Below are 12,563 nucleotides of genomic sequence, written 5' to 3' on the forward strand. Positions count from 1 at the left end.
GTATGTATGTATGTATGTATGTATGTATGTATGTATGTATGTATGTATGTATGTATGTATGTATGTATGTATGTATGCATGCATGTATGTATGTATATGTTTGTGCATGTGTATGTATGTATATATACCCTATGCATGTATATATATATACACACATACGTCCTGAATTGAGCCATATATATATATATATATATATATATATATATATATATATATATATATACGTCCTGCGCCGTAGCGTCGTGGTCTAAGGCAGCCTGCCTAGGCCTCGCGTTACGGAATGCGCGCTGGTTGAGTCCTCATGGAGGAAGAAATTTTCTCATGACATTTCGGCCAGTGTATGGGACCGGTGCCCACCCAGCATCGTGATGCACTTGGGGAGCTACGATAGGTAACGAAATCCGGTTACGCAAACCAAGTATAACGGCTGGGGGGCTCATCGTGCCTCCATTCTGGTTGGATGATCATCCACCTCTGCTTCGGCATGTGGGCGTGAGGCCAGCAGCCGGCTGGTCGGTCTTTAACGACAAACCCAGCATTTTCCATTCTTTCCAATTTCTTGCTTTCCTCTTAATCTCCCCATATGATACATATACCTTAACGTTGTCTATCAGCTGATATCTTTTGCCCCGAACTCTTCTCCCGTTCACCATTCCTTATATGTAGCCTATGTATATTATATTCCTAGTCACTAGTCCCCTACAAGTATCGCAAATTAACAAATTAGACCTACACCGAAATAAAAGGAATCAATCACTGCACTCACACACCTACTGGCACTTATTCCAGAAATGGTCTCATATGTGTATGTATATATTTATATGTTATTTACTCGTATGTACAATGGCTGTCCTGTGCGTATAAGACCCTAAAACGGCCTCTGGCTCAAAGCCAGAAATGTCAATAAACTACTACTATAAACATATGCGTCTTTAGGCTTTCATGGTGAGTGTAATAGGCATAATCAGATGTGTTACCTAATCTGTTGGACTCTTTATGTCTGGCTACTCCTAACAATTGAGCTATTTACATTTTTAAAATAAAGATTACGTGAAATTGAATCTAACTTCCCATGTGGAAAGTGTATTATTGTCAATAATGCAAAACGAGAGGCCTAAGTTAGTAGATTCTGTTTGCAGTAAACGATTTTTTATTTTTATGTAATTGTTAGAAGTTTGGTGTCGTGTTGTCATCGCGGCATCTAGAAATGTAAGTTAAAGGGCACCTTTATCCTTCTTTATCCGCTTTACCTCCCCTATAATGAATTAAAGACTACTGCGGTGTAGAGGGAGGGTATTGTCTCTGAATCAACACCAGACATCGACACATTGCGGGCATCCCTGGTTATGGGATTGGCACAACGCAGGGTCGGAGCAGAGACATCATAGGACAATTACAAGATAACGGACAACCACCAGTCCCGTAGACGGAAAACAAATTTCTAGGTTAGACAGCATTCATCTTCTAGAATGTTTTTTTCCGAAGCAAAAATGCTGCATATTATAAAATTGTCATATTATAATATGCAGTACACTTTTGCAGGTAACTGTGGAGATCCATTCCACAATCGATTTTAGATTTTTTTTCTGAAAACCTCCAATTTTATTCTTTTTTTTTTTTTTTTTCAAAAAACAATAGCGAGATGACCTAACTTGATCTAACCTAATATAATCTAACCTAACCTAACCTAAATTTTGACTTAGGCAACAAACTGACAAACACATCAATCTCTCTTACCTTGGTGAAATGGATCTTCACAATTACCCTTTTGCTATTATATCGTATTATCTCAAGACTAGAACAAACTCTCTAAAGCAGTTGAATCATCGCGTACTATTTCAACTATTATGATTATTTAATTTCAGAATAAGTGGATCCATCGTACATAAAGAATTCCTGATTATATATAATTTAAAAAGTGCTCGCTAGCTATAAACCTAAAGGAAAAATGACTCAAAGATGCCCAATGGAAGGGCGGAGAGATGAGCTGTAATAATAACAATCAAATTTTATTTACAAAGTTGGTCCCCACCTGTGGAGTAACGGTCAGCGCGTCTGGCCGCGAAACCAGGTGGCCCGGGTTCGAATCCCGGTTGGAGCAAGTTACCTGGTTGAGGTTTTTTCTAGGGTTTTCCCTCAACCCAATACGAGCAAATGCTGGGTAACTTTCGGTGCTGGACCCCGGACTCATTTCACCGGCACTATCACCTTCATTTCATTCAGACGCTAAATAACCTAGATGTTGATACAGCTTCGTAAAATAACCCAAAAAAAATACGAAGTTATAAATTGCACATTACAGTGCATACATTTTATCTTTCCACGCTCGCATGTGTGCAGCTGCTCTGTGCACTCCGTTTTACATCTGCGAGCTTGGAAAGATAAAATGTATGCTTATAATTTCGTATCAGATCGTCACGCTACTTGTAAATGTCTATTGTTTATTTATATTATTGTCACATACTGATGATACACATTGTCGTAATACTTCTTTATAATCTATAATTTCAAAGCGACATTTTAGCCACAAGTATAGAAACTACTTGTAACAGGAACATGTCAACAACTTGATTCGTGATGTGGTTGATGATGGCGACGACGACGACGATGACTGCTCATATTTCCAACAGAGGAATATTAACAGTTTTCTCCGGCTTGGAAGTATCAATGAATCTGCTATCCATCTCACAATTGCCTCGGCACTTTCGAGCAATGATATGAATCACACTAATCCTGCAACCTGCTGTATTGCCCTCGGGGTGCTGTCTGTTTCTGTGTTGTTTTCTCCATCGTGTGTTCTCGTGTATGTCCGGCCTCGACGTGGTGAGCGATGGAGCAAGGAGGGGGAGTGTGTGCCCACGGCGGGCGGAGGGGTATCGCCCAGTCTGTTTGAGACTCAGTAGGAGCTAGAAGCGCAGGCCGGCCGGCTGTGCGTTAGGGGCCGACACAAACATGAGCGCCAGTGAGAGGTCTTGTTGCAGACGCGTGCCCTCGTGACATTTGTTTCGCAACTATGACCAACAGTGATTATGTGCATCATTTTTATATCAGTGCTCCAACATTAAAAACGTTAATCGTTGTTAAGATGGGACTTTGAAATACTGTTTCCAAGGAATTGGTGGTTGCAGATAAGAGGTGAGTGTTAATTTGTTTTTAACTGTTATGGCCTAGTAATAAAATTTCGAATTCACTTCAATTGTTAGGTTATGTGCCAATTAATACGAAAAACCCACTTCTGTAAGACATACGATTGATCTCACATTGCCTTATTGCACATAATGTTTGAACAATGACGCATTCTGTTATTTGAGACATTTACATGCTAATTAAAGCTCCAGTATGTAGAAATATTTCGGTATATAAAACTCAAGTTAATACAGTGCGTGTATTTTGTATATAAACTCTTTTACTGGTGCAAAATTCTCGACAAATAATTTAAACGTGCTGCATTAGCGTTATTGTTGGCGTGCACCAATCATAAGCAAAATCGTTAATAAAATAAAACCAGAACAATCTCATATTGTTGATATTGGCACTCATCTGAACAACTAATACATCCGTTGTAAGCCTAAATTCTTTTAGTCATAACTGTTCACATTCTTTACTTATTTCATGAATAGCAGTTTTTACTGACGTGGGATAGTATAGCTACATATGCATGACAATCTTGCAAGGATGAATAAGAAATAAATTGGTAGAAACGTGACAGTTTGGCACGATTCATGGCGTTGACAAGGCATTCCATAATCATCACTCACGATGAATCACTGTGTAATATATCTTCACACGAGTCTGTCCGAGATTATGAGGAGAGTAGGTACAGAAGACCCGATACCCGTCTTCGCATCGACGCAGTCAAGTTCCAAGAAACTACGACTTAACTAGGAACGATGATAAACGAACTCATTTTTCTGAAGGAAATAAGCAAAAGATGTTATAACTTATGGGTAACACAATATTGTGAATCTGCTGCAAGTTGATCCTTGACGGAGTTTTTCGGTTTAAGGTCCTTTGATAAGCAGAACGCCATTGCAATGTTTAGAATAGGCCTAAATTAAAGTAGCTAATCTGAAGAAAACTGAATAAATAAACGAACAAGTATGGATAGGCTATAAACGTTTACATTACAACTTGTTTATTCATTGCACTAATTAAACTGATCTTAAGCAATTTACACACAATCATAAAAAGCTAGATGGATAATAACTTATAGTAGGCCTAATTCGTCATTTAAATTACATTAGATTAGGCCTATTTTGATGTTCAGTTGTTTAAAGTAGCATAGACCTATATTGTTTAGAACCTTAAAATGTGTACTCTAAGTTAATTTGTGTATTGCTTTGTTTTCCTTTGTTATCTTTTATAATATTGTGTAATGGTGTAGGCAATTCATAGGCCTATCTGGACTTATTCGGCAGTATAGGCACATTTTTAAAGGATACGATAGGACTCTCGTGAAATGAGATCAATACGATATCGAACCTTCACATTTTCGAAGCACGTAATTATGGCCTATACTTAGTGCCGAATTTCTGAACACAAGTATTAAAAACAGATTTGAAAAGATTTTAACTTTAATATATGAGCTACTGTTCACAACTTTGACCTGTTGCACTTGAATATGGCTACATTTTAACATCCGATTCAATGTAACTGTGCACATATTCTGGACGTAATGTCACATTTCATCCCTTCTCTGAAATGCCTGGAGGCCTGATAACGAGAGTGGATTGAATAAAGAGAAGCAGGAGGTTTTGACGTCATCGGGGTAGTTGTATTGACGTCACGCTAACACCCTGGATTCACTTATCATGGTTGGTTATGATCACATGCCGCCCTGCGCATGTTGCATTCTACAGGTTGTAGGAAATATATTCGGAACATAGTCATTGCTTGAGAAATAACAGGTCAGTGCTGACACGTAGAGGATAGGGCAGCGATATACTGTCAACATCACACAGAATATCGCGTCTTCGCGAACAACGTTATTCCTATTTTCTTATTAAGCTACAGTTTGTTGAAATCAATCATCATAATTAGGCCTACTGTACATTATCCACAAGTTGCTGTGAAAACTTAGGTAATTTTCAAAACTACCTACTTTCGATCTCTTTAGCAGTAGTAGGTGTAGTTAATAATAATAATAATAATAATAATAATAATAATAACAATTTCCTAATTAATAAGCCTAAAACCCAAATTTATTTCCAAAGCAGTTATGTCCGCAGGTTTTATCTCAGAAAGGGATAAATCACTTCTTCGCTACCCATGGTGTTAATTTTTAAGTGTAGGCCTAACAGTCTGTTTTGAATTCAGTTTAATTTATTTATTTTATTTTATCAGTCCCCTAACTGCCCATTGTGCAACTCAATCCAAGAAATGGATTCGGAACACCTCAAAATCTGTGCTTTAGTGGCTGGCCATGATAATATCTTTGAAAAATATTGGAGTGCAAGAGGTCAAATGACTTTATTGTCAAACGCCTGGCATTAGAAACCAACCAACCAATTTATTTTATGTCCAGTACATAAAGTTGATTATGTCTTCCTCGAGAACCTATATTGTAACGAAACCAACGCACATGGAAAATATAGGCGTCGTGAACGCACTATCATTTTAAAAAATAATATATGCCTATCCATACATTAAGAAGTAAAAATTCTGATTTCTCAGTAGGGGGGCGGTTGTCTCTTCTTCCCTTTTGCACACGGACGCTCTTATTCCAAAATATAGGTTTATGTTACGGACATTCAGGATTATAACAGTCAGTTATGTTTCGTTGACGGTTTTACATTCTTTTCATAGGCCTACATATAAATTTCTAATTTTATTGACATTAGACCTAAACCTAATTTTACTGATACTTGCTCGCTTTAAAGCGCACATGTATTACGTAAACAACATTTTAAATTACGACAATGCAAGAATAACTAGTAACCGTTTTAGTAATATCTGGTAATACTTAAAGTTTACTTGTCGACCTGGGTAACGTAGTCGGTATAGCACTGGCCTTCTGTGCTCGAGGTTGTGGGTTAGATCCCGGCCCAGATCGATGGCATTTAAGTGTGTTTAAATGCGACAGACTCATGTTAGTAGATTTACTGGCATGTAAAAGAACTCCTGCGGACAAAATTCCGGCATAACCTCGGCAGTTGCGAGCGTCGTTAAATAAACCATAATTTAAAAAAAAAGGTTTACCTACGCCTAAATTATTTTGTATTTCTGTGATATGTTGGTACCAGTTACGGTATTTTTATGTATAAAGAACGTTCTTATTGCATAAAACATTCTTCAGAACAGATGTAAGCTTAGGCCTACATGTTTCTCCTTGGAAAACCAGAGAATGACTATCATTATATATTCCAGTAACAGAGAAGGTAAATTCATTGACATTATGTCTACTCTAATTATTACATTAATTGTAATTGCATGTTCAGAATTCTCATTTTCGTATTATTTTCTGCATATTTGTATGCATATTTCATTATTTATTTTGCATAGTAAGGTACTCCAACTTCACTGGACACTTTTGTAAGAAAGGTGCCTCAGAAACAATACAGCATATTACAACATAATGTTAAATAATATAGGTACCACCATAAATAACAAAATTGCCTAGATTGTACATAATAGTCTACATTGTCCAAAAATATCCACTTCTCAAAACTACTAACAACTTGTTATTTTTATATCCCTAAGTTGTAATCTATACTAATAATAAATCTGTAGCCGAAATTTTTCTGGTAATTTTAGATTTTCCAAAAATAATTGGTCCTAACATATATAATTAACCACCCTGAAACCGAAAATCGCTTTTTTGAAATTTTTGTTTGTATGTCTGTCTGTATGTATGTATGTTTGTTACCTTTTCACGCGATAATGGCTGAACGGATTTCGATGAAAATTGGAATATAAATTAAGTTCGTTGTAACTTAGATTATAGGCTATATGGCATTCAAAATACATTATTTAAAAGGGGGGTTCTAAGGGGGCCTGAATTAAATAAATCGAAATATCTCGCTTATTATTAATTTTTATGAAAAAGTTACATAACAAAAATTTCTTTAAAAACCATTTCCGATATGTTTTACTCTTTGAAAAATTTTGATAGGACTGATATTTAATGAGATAAATGAGTTTTAAAATGAAAATAACTGCCATCTAAGGCCGTGTAATGAAATGAAAAACAAATGACTTCGTCTATAAGGGGCCTTGGTCAACAACAATCGAAAGCTATGAATCATAGCCTACAGAAAGTGTTTCTGTGTTTGTATGAAGCAATATCGGAAGCTAAATTAACCGATTTGTATAATTAATTATTATTTCACCATTGAAAAGTGTAGTTTCTCTGTGTGGACATAATGCTATAATGTTATTACAGTAACTTCTGAGTGAATTGAGGACAGGTAAGATTAAAATAGCTTATGTACAGAAAACTTGATAGGCTATTCTGTGTATTCGTTTCCTGTATTTCTTAAAATAATGTTTATCTCAGAGAATTAACGAACAACGAGATTGTATTGATTTAGTATGCAGTAATAATATGTTAGCTTAGCATTTCATTATTTTATAATCCAAATTTTAATATGCTCAATTGAATCGAGTTAAAATGCAATGCAAAAAATTTGGGTAATGAGCCAAGCAGATTATGTTGCCCTGTTGTAAAATAAAATTTGTTCCTCCTGAAATTCAAGAGCCCCGATAACAAATTGAAAACTTACTTATCGGGGTACATCCGTTATCAACGCACTTTTTATATAATATAATATAATATAATATAATATAATATAATATAATATAATATAATATAATATAATATAATATATAATATAATTTAAGTTATTTAAGTTATTTGAAGGGTTCAGAACCATAGTGGGCCAAGCGCCATTTACTGAATACGTAGAAAACAAGGGTTAAAATTAAGTTATTACCATAATTCAATGGAAACCTATAACAAGTAAAATAAAGTATACACATTACATGTAAATGATGTCAATGTTCATTGAACTATAGATGCATGTAATAAAAATTAAGAAACATGTTAAAGGAATTGTCATTGCACCAAATGAGTGCTCTCTGGACCAAAATGATTCCATTTTAATTATTTAAATATAATTTAAATTAAGTAACATATTAAACGCTTTATCCTTCTATCAAACACGAATATTCCCTGGATCAAATGTCCTATTTTAATTATGTAATTACTTCATATTTATTTCTAACGGGTGCAGCGGAGCGCACGGGTACGGCTAGTGGAAAATAAATACATGTCGAGTGTATTTGGAGTGTACTGTTATTAGATATAAGATAAGACATTAGTCTACTGAAAATAGACCAAACTTCTTAGTACTTACAAATGTAAAAGCTAGACATATTATACATAGGCCTACATAACATTTTATTCTGAGCGAAATCTGTAGCAAGAATAGGCCTACACAGAAAATAGGTACTTATCTGGATGGGAAAAGAAAATACAAGCGTGTTGAAACAAGAAGCCTAGCTAATTGTAACTGGGTTGATATAGCAAAACGATTGCGAGTTTAGAATATTGAGAGACAAAATTAGGCCTATAATACAGAAAATAGCAATCACCATAATCTCAGACTAGTCCCAAATTTTCAAAATTTACTTACTAAACTCATTCGAAGCATTAGAATCTTATCTACTGTCAATGAATAAAACTGTTGTAAATCCATCTGAAGAAGAAGAGTTTTGGTGGTGGTGTTGGTGGTGACGATGGTGATAACGAAGATAATAAATAGATAATTACAACAAGATATTATGTTCATTTTAGACTGTCGTGTCCTTCGAAAGGTACTAAAGAAAATTTCCTAATATTCTCTTCGGAAAGGTGGTTGTAATCTGGAATTTACCTTCAATACATTTAATCGACATATTCATCGAGAATAAGATTAGATTGTAATATGCCTAATAAATAAATCATCACCAGCTGTCCAGGAGTAGTTTTAACAGTGGATCCATGCTTCGAGTCAGGTTTTGAACAATTTTCCTAAGCTTCGTTGAAATCTCTGATGATAAGTTTAAATAGGGTATTTGAAAATTTTGACATATTTTCTAACTTGTATACCTGTTTATACGGCTAGCGCGTCTGGCCGCGAAACCAGGTGGCCCAGGTTCGAATCCCGGTCGAGGCAAGTTATCTGGTTGAGGTTTTTCTGGGATTTTCCCTAAACCCAATATGAGCAAATGCTGGGTAACTTTCGGTGCTGGACTCCGGACTCATTTCACCGATATTATCATCATTTCATTCAGACGCTAAATAACCTGAGATGTTGATGCAGCGTCATAAAATAACCTACTTAAAAATAAAAAAAATACCTGTTTATATATTCTAGCTTCCTTCTGATATATGCTACGGACTGGAAGATCCAAGATTCGATCCCGGGTGGTGACGGGATTTTCCCATTGTCAAACTTCCAGAACGGGTCCGATGTTCACTCAGCCTCTCCTCAAATTGGTAGTATCTTTCCCGGGGGTAAAAGGCGGTCGGAGCGTGGTACCGACTACACCACCTCATTCTAGTGCTGGGGTTAAGAAAGCATGGGGCTCACCTTTATGCGCCCCAAGTGTCTTCATAGCATGCGAAGGGGCTACTTTTTATTGGTCGAGGAAATCTCGCTCAACTTAACTGCTTTTATTTTGCTCCACTTTGTCTTCTTGTACGCCCAAGTCCCACCATCACACAATAAAACTGAATTCACTAAAAACAATACAACATTTCAGCTGCTTTTACGCCTCGTTTTATCTCTTAAATCTATGTCTCTGACTATACAAGCGTTTTTAAATTTGCGTATTTCAAAATACTTAAATATTATCAGTGTTTTTATAAGAAATTACATAATTTCCTATTGAATTATTACTTTTTCTCTGTCCAACATTCTTCATAAACTGGAGGTGCTAGAGAAAACGCACCGATAAGATTTTAGTACAGAATTGTAACATCGGAACTCCATATCGTACTTGCAACTTCGTATAATAATTCTTTTCTGTATCCTGCATCACAATATAGGCTACTGTACATGAAGAAAATTAGTATTATTATGTGAATGAATTTGAAATTCCGAATGATAGATAGACCTACATGTAATTTATTAAAGTTTAAAGTGTCAATTCAGGGTATGAATTTAAATATAGGTACAATTTTAGTACTATTTTCTAATGCTGTGAAGTATATTATGTTTCGAAAAATGTTTGTCAATAGTTAAAATAACTGAATAATTTTTTTGAATAATTTCGATACCTGGCCCCGGAACAATTTTTCCCTTGAAATTATTCAAATCTGCTTTACAGGGAGCTTCACCTGAAAGACTAGATTTGCAAGTTAAAATAACTGTTTATTATTTTCATTGCCTTTAAACGAAGTATATAATCTTTAATATAATTTTCGCAAGAAATCTAGTTTAGGCCTAATATTACTTTAATGTAGGCCTGTGATTAACTGTTTTACAAAAAGAATTCGAACATTTGGTGGATTTAGTAGATAAAAATATCTTAAATCGTATGCATTTTTTCATAAGCTCTGTTTCTGCGGTCCAAAAATTCAGATTGTTTCGAATTATGTATGTATAATATCAAATTATTTTCCCGAAAATAAATTATTCTCATTAATTTTGCAGAGTACCTAGGCCTACATAAACATAGTAGTTCATTATTTATTTATGTTTAGTTTAAATATTGCTAATAATGTAGCCTACCTTGGTAAACCTTAGCTAATACATTTTCACGAGTAGATTCTTACCGATAGCGACACTTATTTCTGTTGCATATGGCAGCTTTTGATATTGTTTATGTATAGTTCTAAATTTATGCCTAGCTTTTCAGAGATCTTAGGAGGAATTTATTCCAGTGTACCTATTACTAGTGGAATTTCAATTACTCGTACACTTTTCTTATAGCCACATTTCTCTAATTTCATTCGCCAAGTGTAAATATTTGTTAATTTTTAGCAATATTTCTTCTCAAAGAATCTTGCCATTGGCACAGTGATATCAATTAACAATATAACCTTTTAATTTCTTACTAATGGTACAGTGAGTCCCAGCGAACGTTCCCGTTATTTCCGTCGGCCGACCAGCGGCAGGTTCCCCTGCTACCGCCGCTGCTTGCATCCGCGAATTCACGCTGGACTAAAACTTAAGTAGGCCCTACTATGTTATATGTATTAGTAAGTTCGGTACTCGCCCTCCTCACAGTAGCTGCTGGAAGTGTCGTCGTCTTGTGTGATACATAATTGACATTACTGTAAATAATTTACAGAATCTGTTTCATTAAACCTATCCACAAAATTTAATATTGTTTTGCTACACGGAACTAGAAGGTCATAAGTAGACGGACATTCACAAATTCTGCAGCTTTCACGTGGTAATAACTATTTTTCTTCCGTCATTTCCTCTCGCTTGGCACGTGCACAAAAAAAAGCTGATGTCTGAAGTATAATATAAACACCAGTCAGGAGTGATGAAGTAAGCTTAGATGATTCACCTGTCATGCAAAAAGGGCAGACAAATTAGTAAAAATAGTCGATTCGAAATCTGTGATTAGTCATAAAACAGGAATGTCTAGTTTTGAAAATGTAGCCTACATACAGAAAAGAATTCATGTGGCAGAAGAAGAGAAAACTTTAGACGTAAATTTCGTGGTCGCACAGTTCCGTGTAGAAAAACCAATACTAAATTTAGTGAATATGTTTAAAGAACAGGTTCTATGAATGATGTGGTCTGAATTATGTATCACACAAGGTAGACAACACTTCCAGCAACTACTGTGAAAAGGGTGAGTATCGAATGTTATTTATAACACAGTGCACTGGCGTTAACATTATCTAATCCCTACTAATCGATAGTGATAGGTAATTTGTTCATGTAAGTGTGGCTTCTTTAGTTATTACTTCTTTGAATAGATGGCGAAGATAACAGTCAGTGTCGCCAATAGTACATAAATACACCCGTATGCCTAATTCAAAATTTCATCCCCCTTGTAATGATTGTAAAAAATACTAGATTTAGCAGGAAATCGCTGATGTAGTCAGTTATGATAGTAATCTATACTTAATTCACATGGCCTAAACATTGTTCCAAACTTTTTTTACCCGTCCCAATAATAGAGTCACCTATTGAAAACTAGTTTGTCAATTTGTTATATCTTTGGTTCTGACATCCCGTGGTCAGAAAGTTCGCTTACACGCTCAGAAAATTGGAAGTCAGATATCTTTGAACGCCGTGTACGTAAGTTTTAATCCGGCGAAGCGCCATGAGTTCGTTGATTTAAGCGGGGGAGGTGGGGGAGGGTGGGACCTACTGCTAGTCGGTCGACTGAAACACCCCGAAAACGTTCGCTGGGGCTCACTGTAATGCTGGATTTGGTAAGTGATATAGTTCTGTCAATATTAATACCTCGGTTCCAATAGCCTATATTGTGTGTGCTTTTGTGAATTACACTTCCGCTTTAAAAGAGGCCTAATTCGAACTCTTAACTTTAAATGCTGCTGTATCTATTTTTTACATAGGATTGATACATAGAAGATTTTCTCTGCGTTATCACAC

General features: G+C 35.6%; 1 protein-coding gene across 2 annotated transcripts in view; it reads left to right on the plus strand.

Annotated features, from left to right (window-relative positions):
* The window catches only part of klu (klumpfuss), a 200,157-nt gene that overhangs the window by 32,196 nt on the left and 155,398 nt on the right, over positions 1 to 12,563 (plus strand). The window contains exon 1 of one of the 2 annotated variants that reach the window (XM_069813117.1): positions 1,746 to 3,135. The exons of the other annotated variant lie outside the window; for it this stretch is intronic. The gene's annotated coding sequence lies outside the window, so the exon portion shown is untranslated. Of the gene's footprint in view, positions 1 to 1,745; positions 3,136 to 12,563 lie in introns of those variants that run through there. 2 annotated transcript variants of the gene reach the window in all.

This window comes from Periplaneta americana, chromosome 16 (assembly GCF_040183065.1).
Source record: "Periplaneta americana isolate PAMFEO1 chromosome 16, P.americana_PAMFEO1_priV1, whole genome shotgun sequence".
Lineage (NCBI taxonomy): Eukaryota > Metazoa > Arthropoda > Insecta > Blattodea > Blattidae > Periplaneta > Periplaneta americana.